The 15,565-nt window shown below is 47.3% G+C and overlaps 1 protein-coding gene across 1 annotated transcript in view; it reads right to left on the bottom strand.

Annotated features, from left to right (window-relative positions):
- The window catches only part of PRRC2B (proline rich coiled-coil 2B), a 138,680-nt gene extending 132,188 nt beyond the window's left edge, over positions 1–6,492 (bottom strand). Inside the window, exon 1 of the mRNA XM_060250715.1 lies at positions 6,255–6,492. The gene's annotated coding sequence lies outside the window, so the exon portion shown is untranslated. The remainder of the gene's footprint in view (positions 1–6,254) is intronic.
- Positions 6,493–15,565: the final 9,073 nt, after the last annotated feature.

Raw genomic sequence — 15,565 nt, 5'->3', positions numbered from 1 at the left:
CCTCATTAACCCTTGGAGAAGCCCAGACCACCCTTTCTCCACTTCTTATGCGATTTTGGATGGTGGAGGTGGCCCAGGAGAGCCCCAGGCAAGCAAGGCCTACTTGGGCTAGCTGGATCTCTAGCCAGCCCAAGCAGGCCTCACTCACCCGGGGCTCTCCTTTCTTACATCGGGTTGCTTTTAGGTGTGGGGGGGGGGTGCATATGCGAATGAGTTATGCTGATGAGCTCCGCCACCTATTTTTTCACAAAACGACCCCTGCTTGTGACCAAAGACAACACAACAACAGAAGCTTCATCTGGACAAAGCACTCTCTTTTCCAAGAGCGGAGCAAGAGGCTTTCAAATGGTTTCACAGGTTGGATGTCTGGCATGGAAAATTCTCAGGGTACTTTCTAAGGACGTCTTCCATCCCTCATTTCCACTATTGCTCTTCCAGAAACAGTGAATATAGTGAAGCGGTCAAACACCACTATACTGCTCACACTAAGGCTGGTTAACCTGTCTTAAAAATAGGGAGAGGGGAAAGACCTGAATTATTAAGGTGCTCTTGTTTAGCACTCATCATGTAACATTTATGGACATTCTGAAACCATGGTGAGGGGGGAGAACACGGGGGGGAATTGGGGGGGATGAAATATATTCCATATTCTTTTTCTTTTTAAACCTACACTTATTGTTCTACTTGAAGAGCACAAAATACATAATTTATACGTTAGCATACGAAACTGTACTATTTGGCATGTTTATGAAACTCAGAAGCAGAAAACACTTAGGGGAGCCATCCTAAACAGGTATACTTGAATTAAATTCCATTTCATTTACTGGGGTTTACTCCCATGAAAGTGTTCTCAGAATAGCAATCTTAAATTACCGATATCTCCCACCAAAATGGAGAAAAGCTACAAACAGCTGAACACTATGCTACTGCAACACATGGGCAAGGGAAGACAAAAACAGAACAATTTTGGACTAAATGACAAAAAAAGTCTTATTTGAACAATAGGACTAGCATATAAAATATTGAGAAACTTTATGACATTGAAAACACTGAAGTCTTTAATAACACTTACTAACATTATAGCTTTTTAATGGTAGTCAGAATTAGTCACCTTTAAATCAATGAAACATTATCTTTGAAAATATGCTGCAAATATCCATTTACAGGAATAGTTCTCTAGTGCAGCTAAGAGCCTTCCACAAAAACCTTCATACCTTTTGAGTAAAAACCCCCTCATCTTAAAAATAATTTCACTCATTCTAAAAGAGAAAACATTTCACAGGATTTTTTTCAGATCTTTCCAAAATTTCCAACTTTTCTGTTGGGAAAATTGAAAAAGCGTCTTTGACTGAAACATCCACACTCACACCTCCACACAAAACAACCACCATATTTTTTTTCAGGCCTTCACATCTCCACACTGAAAACATAATGGTGTTTAATAGTGCCTATCAAGGTTGGAGCCTTGAAGTTTTCATGGCATATAACCAGTTTATGGATGGGAAAGGCCAAAAATGCAGAGGTGAACCTCCAATGGCACCTTGACCTGGATAGCCCAAGCTAGCTACAAAACAATTAGAGTCAGCCCTAGTTAGTGTTTAGAAGGGATCACCCGCCAAAGGAAGACCACGGTTGCAATGCAGAAGCAGTTTGGTGTAGTGGTTAAGTGTGCGGACTCTTATCTGGGAGAACCGGGTTTGATTCCCCACTCCTCCACTTGCACCTGCTGGAATGGCCTTGGGCCAGCCATCGCTCTGGCAGAGGTTGTCCTTGAAAGGGCAGCTGCTGTGAGAGCCCTCTCCAGCCCCACCCACCTCACAGGGTGTCTGTTGTGGGGGAGGAAGGTAAAGGAGATTGTGAGCCGCTCTGAGACTCTTCGGAGTGGAGGGTGGGATATAAATCCAATATCTTCATCTACCTCACAGGGTGTCTGTTGTGGGGGAGGAAGGTAAAGGAGATTGTGAGCTGCTCTGAGACTCTTCGGAGTGGAGGGTGGGATATAAATCCAATATCTTCATCTACCTCACAGGGTGTCTGTTGTGGGGGAGGAAGGTAAAGGAGATTGTGAGCCGCTCTGAGACTCTTCGGAGTGGAGGGCGGGATATAAATCCAATATCTTCATCTACCTCACAGGGTGTCTGTTGTGGGGGAGGAAGGTAAAGGAGATTGTGAGCCGCTCTGAGACTCTTCGGAGTGGAGGGCGGGATATAAATCCAATATCTTCTTCTTCTTCAAACCACCTCTGAACAACTCTCGTCTTGAAAACCTTGTAAGGGGCTACCGTAAGTCAGCAACAACTTGATGGCTCTTTATGAACACACACAACTCAATGACACACACCAAGAATAGATCCAGGTGGGCAGCCGTGTCAGTCTGAAGCGGCAGAGAGCACCAGTTTGGTGTAGTGATTAAGTGTACGGACTTTTATCTGGTTCGATTCCCCATTCCTCCACTTGCACCTGCTGGAATGGCCTTGGGTTAGCCAAAGCTCTCACAGGAGTTGTCCTTGAAAGGGCAGCTGCTGTGAGAGCCCTCTCAGCCCTACCCACCTCACAGGGTGTCTGTTGTGGGGGGAGAAGACATAGGAGATTGTAAACCGCTCTGAATCTCTGATTCAGAACAAAACAGGAGAAAGCTTACATTCTGAATAAAACTTTGTTGGTTTTAAAGGTGCCATTTGACTCCTGCTTTGTTCTACACACCAAGAATGGCTGTCAGAAACAGCTACTGTCCTCTTATTGGTTTTCCCCCAAACTCTTACTGTCCTCTAATGGTTTTCCCACAGATTCCTACAATTTTAATAGCTGTCTTCCTCTGGATCAGACACTGGCCGCCCCTCTCTATTTACTGTCATCATGGATTCAGAGGTATACTACCTCTGAAGATGGGTTTTCTGTTTAGCTACCACATCAAAGGAAGGTAGCAGGACCCCTTCTTCCAATGACTCATAAATGTTGAGCCAAGGGACCACCAGTAGCAATCCTCAGCCACTACTTGTCTTGATTTTCCAAGAGAGGTTTCTGGGATGCCTCATGAAGTTCACAATGAGTGTTAGCCTCACCACTGAGACCGCAACCCAGAACACATGGCTGTTCCTACTCATTTATGAAATACGACTACCACCTTTTTTTGGGGGGGGGCAGCCATCCATGTGCAGACTAGGAGCAGGTGGGTGAGCAGTCTAAAAAAAAAAACTTGTCCAGGGCTTTTAATTTTGCCAGCAAGGGACCCTGGATACTGGCTTTCCCGAAACAATGGTCAGGAAACCACTGTGTGTTTGAAGTGCTGTTGTGGCAGCCAACTTATGGTCACCCCACAGGGTTTTCAAGGCAAGAGACCGTCAGAGGTGACTTACCATTGCCTGTCTTTGCAAAGCAAACCTGGATTGGGTGGTTGTCTCTCATCTCAGCACTAACCAAGACCTTCCAACTTCTGGTGAGATCACGCTAGTCTGGGCAGTCCAGGTCAAGGCCTGAAAAAAAACTGGTATGGGCCAATTCCTATCCTCTAGTCTAAACTTCCAAGACAGGCAGCGGGAGAAATGTCTCAACATATAAAACAAGGAATACCAGGGTCATGACTTATGGCAAATCCCATCCAAACATCTCTTGCATCAAAAACCCTAAGGGTTTGCCATAAGTCAACTGTGACTCAATGACAGTTTCCACCACTGAAGCAAGATATCTTGATCCTGATCAGAGAATATGCGAGCCATTAAGGCAACCCACCCCAACAAATTCTAAAAATAGGGCAAATATTTGTACATTCTTCCTTAAAGGGGGGAGGATATGGTGTACCCCAAACCAATTAAGCTATTCCTACATCACAAGAGCCCCATGGCACAGAGTGGTAAAGCTGCAGTACTGGAGTCCTAACCTCTGCTCACGACCCGAGTTCGATCCCGGCGGAATCAAGGTTGACTCAGCCTTCCATCCTTCCGAGGTCGGTCAAATGAGTCCCCAGCTTGCTGAGGGAAAAGCGTCAAGGACTGGGGAAGGCGATGGCCAACCACCCCGTAAAAAGTCTAATGTGAAAACGTTGTGAAAGCAATGTCACCCCAGAATCGGAAATGATTGGTGCTTGCACAGGGGACTACCTTTACCTTTTTTTTACTACATCACAGAAACTTGAAATGTGGGAAACAAGTAGGTTAAGACAAAAGATGCATATATTTCTTCCTCATTTTGGAGTACATAACATGTACCCCCAAACTACCAAGCAGCAAAAGAGCGCACTCCTCAGCTGTGGTTTTGTGCAAGAGAATGTTTTCAGGAGTGTACTAGCATTTATACACAGTTCCAGTGCAAAGCTCCCTGCCCTTTCATTTGACCTGTGGCTCGATCTTTAAAAACCCTCCATTTCAAAACAAGGGCTCAAAACGTCGATTCTAACAGAAATCAACAGACTGAAGAAAGAGCAAAGCCACTAATACTGCATCCTCAGGAAGTTACAACAGAAATTGCACCTACTAGAAGCGAAATGAGGTTCCCAAATCAGGACAACAATCCCCCAAATCAAGCACCTCTCCTGCGCTCCTCTCCCTCTGCCCTCCCACTCACACAGGATTTTGAAAAAGAGAAATACAACAGCACGCTGAAGGATTAAATTCTTGACTTATCCACACACAACAACACTATCCACATCCTGAGGAAGAACAAGCCCCATTTTGTGCCTGGGCGGCAGGCGGTTCAGAGCAGAGCTCTGAATAGGGGCATCAGGTGACCACCTAGAAGCATCAGGCAGAGAGGAAAACTTCCAAGATTTTCAGGTGGCCTCACCTGCCAAGGCAGGCTCTCTTGACTAGGCAGCTTTGGCCACAAAAACATAAAGTTCAAAGGCATCCCGAGTTCCATGCTAACCCACATTCCAATCCGATGCAGAAGTCTGCTAAAACAGACGTAAAAAAACCAGCATGCCTTCCAACGCACACATGACCAGCCGAAAATGAGCAAAGGCAAAACATTTTAGAGCAGAACAATGCATTTCCACATTCAACAAACCCTGCGCACATACCCCCTTTGGTTTCACGCATCTCAAGGCACCCCCTCCCCCCAATGCCACTCTCCAGGCTAAGAATCATTTACCCAAAAACTACTGAAAGCCACAACGTTGTCACTTGTAAACACTGGACTCCAACCCTTCAGTAGCATCACCTTCACAACGAGAATAAAAAATTCTGGTTTCCTTACAGTCCTTTTGCATTTGCAACACCGAAAATCATTTTACAATATATATATATATATTCATTCTGCCCTGGCCTTTTGCTCCAAAATGCCATTTTCCGACATAGATCCATCTGGCGCATCGCGCTTGAAGAACAGGGCGATACACTGATGTGAATTTGGAAAAGATGCCGTTTCAAACCCATACGAATCAGATCGAATCCGAGACCGAGAGGTTGTTTTGCAGCTTTGAACGGCAGCAGCAACCCACACACACCCCAGAGAATCCAGGCCACACATACACACACCCCAGAGAATCCAGGCCTGCTCCAAGCCACCCGACGCAGCATCAAAACAATGGAAGCCCAAACCTGGATTTTTCGGAACCAAACAAAACACAAAACAACTAACCTAGGGCAAAAGCAGCAATTCTGAAGGTAATGCAACAAATAAAAAGGGAAGCGCCCTCTCCAGATGCATGCAACCCCCCTCATTGTGTTCTGTTGGGGCGGGGGAGAGAGACACGGGGGCGGCGGGCCCACATCTGCTCCCAACCAAGGACAAGCCTCCGTGCTCCATCACTCGGGAAGGAATCAATTTTGCAAAACCGGACTGTGAAAAAAACCAATGCAATAGAAAGGGTCGATCGTTGGAACTTCGACGGGGAGGGGGGCACAGTGAAAATCCACAGGGGGAAAGGGTGGGGAGGGGGAGCAGCCAAACCAACGCCCTTCCAGCCTCTCGGCTCCCCCGCTCCCGAGAAAGCAAAGCCTGCCAGGCCCCCACAAGAGGCTTCCCCACACACCCCCTCTGCTTTGCTTTTTTCCGTCTCTTCGCCATCCCACTTGGGGGGCAGGGGAAGCAAAACGGGGGGAGGAAAGCGATTGCTCTGCATTGCAAACGGTGCAAAAGGGAGGGAGGGAGGGGGGCGGGCAGCCCCCTTGCAAAAGGAGAAAGGGAGGAAGCCTGTGGGGCAGCCGGCCTCGCTCAGGCTCCATTTTAGGGCTGCAGCTGCTGGGCCGGCCACCCCCCCCCTCGCCCCCCGCCCCACAGAAAGGGGCCCGCCGCGCCTCCCCAGCCCCCCAGACCCACCTGTGGTGGTTGTAGAGAGCCGGGCGCGCCTGCGGGGGCCGGTGGCGGGGGGCCGGGGAGACTCGGGGGGCAGGATGGCGGCGGATTGAAGGGCAGAGGCGGCGGCGGCTGGAACCTCCCAGGCTTCTCTCGGCTGCCTCTCCGCGTCGTCTGCTGTTGTTGCTGCTGCCGCTGCTGCCTCCGCCTCCTCTGTCTCCTGTGAAAGGCCTGTCAATCCCCGGCCTAGAGTGAGCAGCTCTCCCCGCCGCGGCCAGGCTTGCCAAAAGGGACAGCGGCGCCTGCCGGGCCCGCCGGGGAAAGCAGCCGGCGGAGGGGGACGGGGAGGCGGAGGAGAGAAGGGAAGGCGTGAGGAAGAGGGGGGGAAAGAGGGAAGGAGGCTGAGGCAAGAGCCGCTGAGAGAAGAGAGGCCAGGCGCGAAATTTCTTTCAAAGGCAGGGAAGGGAGGAGACGGGAGTTTCAGAAGTCGAGGAAGAAGAAGGAAAGGGAGAGGAGAAAGGCAAGAAAGAAGAGAGACACGGAAAGAAAGGAGAGGAAAAAGCAAAAAAAAGAGGAGAATGGAAAGGAGAGAAAAAGCAAAAAAAGAGGAGAATGGAAAGGAGAGAGAAAGCAGAAGCCGAGGAAGGAGACTGAAGGGTAAAGGGAGAACAGAAAAGCAAGAAAGAAGAGAAACGCTGAAAGAAAGGAAAGGAAAAAGCGGAAAAAAGGAGAGAAAAAGCAGACACGAGGAAGGAGAATGAAGGGGAAGGGGAGACGAGAAAAGCAAGAAAGAAGAGAAAGTGAAAGAAAGGAGAGGAAAAAGCAAAAAAGAGAGAGAGAGAAGAGAATGGAAAGTAGAGGAAAAAGCTGACCCGAGGAAGGAGAATGAAGGGGAAAGGGAGAGCAGAAAAGCAAGAAAGGAGAGGAAAAAGCAGGAAAGGAGAAAAGAGAAAAAACAGAAGCGCAAGAATAAAAAGAGAAGCAAAAAAGCAAGAGAGAAGCTCTACAAAGGAGAGGGAAAGACCAAAAAAGAAGAGAATGAAAATGGGGGGAGCAGAAAAGAAGAAAATTAAAAGGAGAGGGAAAAGAGGCACAACAAAGCAAAAAAGGAGAAACAGTAAAGAGGAACTAGAAGTGTTGGAAAGTAAGAGAGAGAGAAATGTTAAACAACAAAGGAAACCAGGAGAATTAAAATTGAAGTTTTAACTAAACTGGACTCAAACTCTGTTCTAATATTTATTCCAGTATGAGCTCTCCAGAGTTGGAGCTCAGTGGAATGTAATGCATCCATAGTCTTATCTGCTGCTTATTCTGAGAATAAATAACAGCTGTTGATGTACACTTGATATGTCTGATGAATTAAGCTCTAACATTTTTTTTTAAACCCTCTTATCCTGGAATAAGTTGTAGGACAAAGTGAGTCCAGCCAAATTATTATTCAACCAACCAAAGTATTATTCAAGGTATGACCTTTTGTGTGCGAGCGCACTTCCTCAGATGTTTGTGTGCGCTAGAAAGCTCATACCTTGAATAAAACTTAGTTGGTCTTAAAGATGCCACTGGACTCAAACTCTGTTCTTCACAGCTGCTCACCTGGATCTAACAACTATCATAACTTTTTGAGAGCCAGTTTGGTGTCATGGTTATCTGGGAGAACCGGGAAGGCTCTTATGTGGAAGAACCGGGTTTGATTCCCCACTCCTCCACTTACAGCTGCTGGAATGGCCTTGGGTCAGCCATAGCTCTCTTATCTGGGAGAACCGGGTTTGATTCCCCACTCCTCCACTTACAGCTGCTGGAATGGCCTTGGGTCAGCCATAGCTCTCGTAGGAGTTGTCCTTGAAAGGGCAGCTGCTGTAAGAGCTCTCTCAGCCCCACCTACCTCACAGGGTGTCTGTTGTGGGGGAGGAAGGTAAAGGAGATTGTGACCACTCTGAGATTCAGAGTATAGGGTGGGATATAAATCCAATATCATCATCTTCTGTTGTGTATCTGAAGAAGTCCTTCACCCAAAGGATGATTAACACATGCCATTCACTGCCACAGGAGGTGGTGGCAGCTACAAGCATAGACGGCTTCAAGAGAGGATTGGATAACATCTGGAGCAGAGTTCAATCAGTGGCTATTAGCCACATGGTATTGATGGAACTCTCCGTCTGGGGCAGTAATGCTCTGTGTTCTTGTTGCTTGGGGGGGCACAGTGGGAGGACTTCTAGTGCCCTGGCCCCACTGATGGACCTCCTGATGCCACCCCGGGGGGGAGGGTTGCCACAGTGTGACACAGAGTGTTGGACTGGATGGGCCATTGGCCTTGTCCTACATGGCTTTTCTTATGTTCTCCTTTAGCGTGCATGCACACGAAAACTTACACCCAGAATTAAACTTCGTTGGTTTTAAAAGCACCACTGGACTCGAACTTTGTTCTGCTGCTTTAGACCAACACGGCTACCCACCTGGAATAAATTGCCACAAGTCTTTAAAGTGCCATAAGGGCTCTTGTGTTATTTTGCCGCAATAGGCTAACATGGCTACACTGCTGGAATTAAAAAAGAAAGGAAAGTGATCCCAAGAGGACAGAGGAAGTGAAAACTAATGGGAAGAGAGATGATCAGAAAAAACTGAGAACTGGCTGCCCGGCAGGCTTCTGATTGGCCAGAGGTCGAGAGGGCAGGGCTTTTCATTACAAGCAATAATTCCACACTCTAATTCCCAGCCTGTGGCTGGCCTCAATGTTCCACTTTTTTGCAGGGTTCCAAATCCAGCTTGGAAGGTTTCACTTAAAGGTATTACCATGGCTGCCGACAGCTGAGCAAAGTCTGTGCTTGTGCCCCAATGCAATGTTTAATAGATCCATTCAGTTACTCTAATGAGATTTGGATTGATTACTAAGGTGCTGTCCCTGATGCCAGCAGGAGATGTTTTTAAACTTTAAAAAAAACCTTAATACAAGTTATCAGAAAAACAGCAGATGGGAAGCAACATTAAAGAGAAGCAGCCCCCCCCCCCTTTTTCCCTTCCCACAGTGGAAGGAAACTTCTAAGATGAAGTGTGCATTTCAGATAGCAAAGCAAGCATATATTTTTGTTTCAGGGCTTTGATTGACATAGAATAGAGCAGAGAGGCCATGACTCAGTGGCAGAGCCTCTGCTTTGCATGCAGAAGGGCCTGAGTTCGATTCCCCAGCATCTCCAGGAGAAAGGACCAGGTAGCAAGTGATATAAAAGACCTCTGGCCTAGATCTTGAAGGGTCGCTGGCTGCCTGAGGAAACCACGCTGGCCTTGATCGGCCAATGGCAGAGCCGGATGAACAATTAGGCCAACTAGGCACTGGCCTACGGGCCCCCACGTCTTTAGGGGCCCCAGGCTGGCTCCCCCCCTTCCCCTCCCCCCTGCTTGCAGTCCTCCCAGCCTGCACTCGCAGCCAGCAACTGAGCCGCTCTTCGCCCGACTTGCCTGCCACTGCAGACGTTGCCAAGTTTGCCTCTCTCTGCCTTTCTCCTGCAACTTAGTAAAAGGAGCTTTTGAGAAGGTGCCTGCAGGCTGCAGCACAGGCCATGGGCAGTGGGGCAGGTGCTCCGACAGATAATTTGTGAGAGGCCCCTCAAGATTTCGACTGCCTAGGGGCCTCCACAGGGTTTAATCCAGCACTGGCCAATGGTCTGATTCAATATCAAGCAGCTCCGTGTGTTCACATGCCAAGTATTCAAGTACATCCCATGAACAGTATTAGCAATTCTGAGAACAAAACACTGTAAGATATGCCGGTATCCTCAACCCCACCAATTGGAGGTTAAAGGGAAGCGGCTGCAGCTTAGAGTCAATGGGAGAATCTTGCTTTGACTCAGCCCAGGCAAATATTTTCTCTCAACCCCAAGCAAATTGACAGGCAAATCCATTTTGCTGGTCATCAATGCGCAGAGCTTTATTTCTGGTTCTCATCAGCTTTGTTTTACTTGCAAATGTTTCTGCTTCGCTCTGGTTTCATGTCATCTCGGAACTCCTTTCAGCCTAAAACAGCCCAGCACACTTTACAGCAACGCAGGGAATTGATTCTGGGTTTCCTGTAGCCGTGGAAAGATTCCCCTTGTTTGCTACCCCACATTGGCCTTTCCTTCTGAACTACATTCTAGTGTCTGCTTAGCCAGTCCTGCCTGCTTGGGAGAGAGTCCAACTCATGCTACTTTCTGCTTACCTGTTGCTATGAATAAAACATTCTCCAGTGATAACCTGTACATCTCCAAGGAAATATATCAAGACCAGGGAACTGAGGCACCAACGAGAAATATTCTGTGCAAACCCATAGGGGAGAAGCTTAGAGAAAGCAAGCAGAAGACGACATGTTTGTTTCAAAAGAGCTTGCTGCCTTCTCCCACCCTGGTGGACAGATTGGCTCAGGGTTTTTTCATGCATGACAAAATCCCTATAAGGCAAAAGAAAAAGGGGGTAGGAATTAAATAGGACTCTGCATGTAGATTGCCACCTGTGACACTACTACATGCACATGATGTCTGTATGTATCTAAATATAATTGCACGTATACCCTGTGCGCACCTTGGGAAGCTACCAGGGGGGGCAAGATTTCCCTGGAAGTTCAGGCAACGTCCTGTTCTGGAGATATGGAGATCAGGGGTCATTTTGTAGAAAAATAGGTGGTGGAGCTCATCCAAGGATTGTTATGCAAACAATATCTCAAAAAGGATGTTATAGCATTGGAAAAAGTCCAGAAAAGGGCAACTAGAATGATTAAAGGGTTGGAACACTATCCCTATGAAGAAAGGTTAAAACGCTTGGGGCTCTTTAGCTTGGAGAAATGTCGACTGTGGGGTGAAATGATAGAGGTTTACAAGATTATGCATGGGATGGAGAAAGCAGAGAAAGAACTACTTTTCTCCCTTTCTCACAATACAAGAACTCATGGGCATTTAATGAAATTGCTGAGCAGTTGGGTTAAAACGGATAAAAGGAGTCCTTCATCACCCAAAGGGTGATTAACATGTGGAATTCACTGCTACAGGAGGTGGTGGTGGCTACAAGCATAGCCAACTTCAAGATAAAAATATGGAGCAGAGGTCCATCAGTGGCTATTAGCCATACTCTGTGTGTGTGTGTGTGTGTGTGTGTGTATTGGCCACTGTGTGATACAGAGTGTTGGACTGGATGGGCCATTGGCCTGATCCAACATGGCTTCTCTTATGTTCTTATGCAGCTGCACCTACTATTCAATGGACAAGGTGGGGATGAGGAGGTGGAACCCTCAGAAAGGTTCAGGAGCTGCGCTTCTGTGAGCTCCTGCTGAATCTGAGGCCTGATGGAGATCATATGGAGTGCCTAGCTAAGCTTAGAAGGCTTTAGGCCAGAGATATGATCTAGCCCGAGGATGGCCGAACTTGCTTAACTTAAGAGCCGCATATAATAAATGTCAGATGTTTGAGAGCTGCAGGACATGAACATCAGATGTTTGAGAGCCGGAAGGAAGGAAGGAAGGCAAATAGATAAGGGGAGGGAAGTGGAGGTGGAAACAAAGCAACTTTAAATGTATTCTTCAAGTCCTCAGCTGGCTTGGCTTGGAGAAGTGATTTGAAGAGACAAATGTCTTCTCCTAGCCAGCCAATGGGGCAATGGGAGCTTTGAAAGCCGCACAATATGTGTGAAAGAGCCACGGGTGCCTCCTAAGCCACAGTTTGGGCACCTCTGATCTAGCTGATGGGTTCATGGTAGCAAAGCTAGGATTGAGAGCTAATTCCACAGGACCTGGGAGAACTCCAAGGAAGGGCAAATATTTATGTAAGGCTTTCTGCAGGCATACCTGCAGATGGAAGGGGTTCCTCCACAAATACACCCTGGGAAGTGACCTCCACTTCCCAGTACTTCCTCTCCTGAAAGGTCACATACATTTGAGTCTGAATCCGCACATCAATTCCTCTGCCATTATTCCCCCTCTATGCTCCTGGCAGGCTTCCACCAAACGCCTTACAGGTGCATCAATTAAACATGTATTAGTGCCATATTTTCATTTTACTAGTGACTTGAAAAACTGCTGTAGGGAGGTGGCTTCATGAAGTCAGAAGCACCAACCAGTCCAAATTGCAGTTTCTGAACCCTGTCCTGTAAAGAAGCACATAAGTCCTTATATGGAAGTGCTGTCTGTGTATATAGCTTGTGCAGACATCAAGGACCCACCATCTGCCTCTTTTGGGGAGAGGTGATGGTGAACCACATTGGTTTTGTCAAGGGTTGTCAACCTCCAGATGATGCCTGGAGATGTCCCAGGACTTAAACTGATCTCCAGGCTACAGAGATCACATCCCACTGGAGAAAATGAATGCTTTGGAGGGTAGATTCTATGATATTATATCCTACTGAGGTCCCTCCCCAAATTCTGTGCCCTTCAGTCTCCACCCCCCAAATCTCCAGGTATTTCCTAACCTGGAGTTGGCAACTTTAGTTCTACTTACTGACTCATTTCAGACCAAGGCAAAATATGGACAAATGTTCTTAGAGAGCCAGTTTGATGTAGTGGTTAAGTGTGCAGATCCTTTTCTGGGAGAACCCGGTTTGATTCCCTCCTCCTCCACTTGCACCTGCTGGAATGGCCTTGGGTTAGTCATAGCTATCGCAGAGGTTGTTCTTGAAAGAGCAGCTGCTGTGAGAGCCTTCTCAGCCCCACCTACTTCACAGGGTGTCTGTTGTGGGGGAGGAAGGTAAAGGAGATTGTAAGTCGCTCTGAGTCTCTGATTCAGAGAGAAGGGCCGGGTATAAATCTGCAGTCTTCTTCTTCTTAAATCTGTTGTTCTGTAAATAGCAACCAAGACTTGAGCTTCCCTTATTAAATTGGAGTCCTTTGCCACGCAGCAGAAGGCCAGGCACATAGTAAACAAAGGGCTCTCTCAGGGCCTCTGTTCACACTGGAGAGGAAGAGGCTGAAAAGCCCTTTGTCTTGGCTCCTATGGGAGAAAACACATCAACTAACAAAGAAGCTCTTGGGAAATAGAGTTTTTTCCCCTTACTGAGGATCAGATGAGGAGCCCGTGGAGAGTAGGATGAGCCACCAGACTGCCGGCTGTTTATTCCGATCTATCATTACTGCAATGACTCTGAATATCTCCGTGCATAAAAGCTTGGGTTTCAGACCACTCCACTATCTGTGTACACAGTTCTTTTTTCACTGCACTTTTCTTCCAAATCTCTGCTTTTAAGGACAATTCTCCTTTTGCCCTTTGTATCAGAGCTGGATAACAGCATATCAGCATGCAATTGCAACCCTTGTTGGTTCATTTCTGATTGTGCGGCTCATGCAAATGACAGCAACCTGCCATTAGGGCTCCTGAATTACTATTACTGAATAATTTGGACACCCCCCCCTGCCCCCCACAGAAGGCTGTACTCTCTTTCATTTGCTGCCACTGGCATTCTTTGTGACTCGCTTGCGGTGGGAGCTCACAAAGTGCAAAAATGACCTGGGAATCCACTTGGATTTCAGCGTACCTGGATCTGATACGCTTCTTACTGCTTCTGGGCACAAAAGCCATTAACTTGTGAGGCTGAGGAATCCATTGTAAGACTACTTTGGGAAAAAAAATAAAATGCACTTTGCAAAACAAAACCGCCCTGAGAGCAGAGAGACATTATGGTTTGTGGTCAGAATAGAATGCGCAGAAACATAAATATTAAGAACATAAGAGAAGCCATGTTGGATCAGGCCAATGGCCCATCCAGTCCAACTCTCTGTGTCACACAGTGGCCAAAAAAAGCAAGTGCCATCAGGAGGTCCATCACTGGGGCCAGGACACTAGAAGCCCTTCCACAGTTGCCCCTCCCAAGCACCAAGAATGCAGAGCATCACTGCTCCAGAGAGAGAGTTCCAATGATAAGCTGTGGCTAATAGCCACTGATGGACCTCTGTTCCATATGTTTATCTAACCCCCTCTTGAAGCTGTCTATGCTTGTAGCCGCTGCCACCTCCTGTGGCAGTGAATTCCATGTATTAATCACCATTTGGGTGAAGAAGTACTTCCTTTTATCCTCAGCAATTTCATTAAACGTCCACGTGTTGTGAAAAAGGGAGAAAAGTACTTCTTCCTCTACTTTCTCTATCTCATGCAGAGATGGGGGACAGACTAAAGATCCACACAATCCTGCGCTCTTTCTCCAAGAGGCAGCCAGACAGAGGCTCACAAACGAGGCTGGCCAGAGCTGATGATGTAGTAAGGGGTGGGGAGGGATTAGCCGAAGCTCCTTTAGCAATTCACACTGGGGAAGGAGGCTTGTCTCAGCTTCCATAGACACAGAGCCAATCTCTGCCAATCTGCCCCTCCTCCCTTGACTCACAATATGGCCACTGTTAAAAATTGTCATTCAAGGATCAGAAAATCCTCAAAGAAGTTGACTGTTAGGAGAAAGGTTATCACACTTTGGATACACTATGAGAAGACAAGAGTCACTGGGAAAGACAATAATGCTAGGAAAAGTTGAAAAGGAAAAGAGGAAAAAGAAGAGAGTGGATTTCTACCCTGCCCTTCACTCAGATTCTCAGAGTGGCTTACAATCTCTTTCCCTTCCTCTCCCTGCAACAAACACCCTGTGAGGTAGGTGGGGCTGAGAGAGCTCGCTTGAGAACTGTGACTGACCCAAGGTCACCCAGCAGACTTCATGTGGAGGAGGAGCGCAGAATCAGACCTGGTTTTCCCAGATTAGAGTCTGTGCATAGAAATATGTTAAATGTCACATTGGAGCTTAACCAAAAGGCTGAGAAGTGATATTTTAAATAAATAAATAAGGAAAACGGGAAGGAAGAACACGAAGCTGCCTTCTACAAAATCAGAACACTGAGAGCCAGTTTGGTGTAGTGGTTAAGTGCATGGACTCTTAGCTGGGAGAACCGGGTTTGATTCCCCACTCCTCTACCTGCAGTTGCTTAGAGAATGGCTTTGGGTCAGTCATAGCTCTCGCAGAGCTGTCCTTGAAAGGGCAGCTTCTGGGAGAGCTCTCTCAGCCCCACCCACTTTACAGGGTGTCTGTTGTGGGGGAGGAAGGTAAAGGAGATTGTGAGCCACGCTGAGATTCAGAATGAAGGGCAGGGTATAATCCAATTATCCATTTTCTTCTTCTCCTTCTTTTCCTCCTCCTCTCTTAACATCAGTCTTGTCTACTCTGACCTGCAGCAGCAACTCTCCAGGGTCTCAACTGGAGGTCTTTCACATCACTTTATCCCCTGGAGAGATCAGGGATGCAGCCTGGGACCTTCTACATGCAAAACAGATGGTCGACCCCTGAGCCACACACCCTTCCCTGACCACATATACTCTTCTGAGTGCCACGGAAGAAGAGAGTGGTTT

This window comes from Heteronotia binoei, chromosome 12 (assembly GCF_032191835.1).
Source record: "Heteronotia binoei isolate CCM8104 ecotype False Entrance Well chromosome 12, APGP_CSIRO_Hbin_v1, whole genome shotgun sequence".
Classification (NCBI taxonomy): Eukaryota; Metazoa; Chordata; class Lepidosauria; order Squamata; family Gekkonidae; genus Heteronotia; species Heteronotia binoei.
This window is presented reverse-complemented; position numbering and strand designations above follow the sequence as displayed.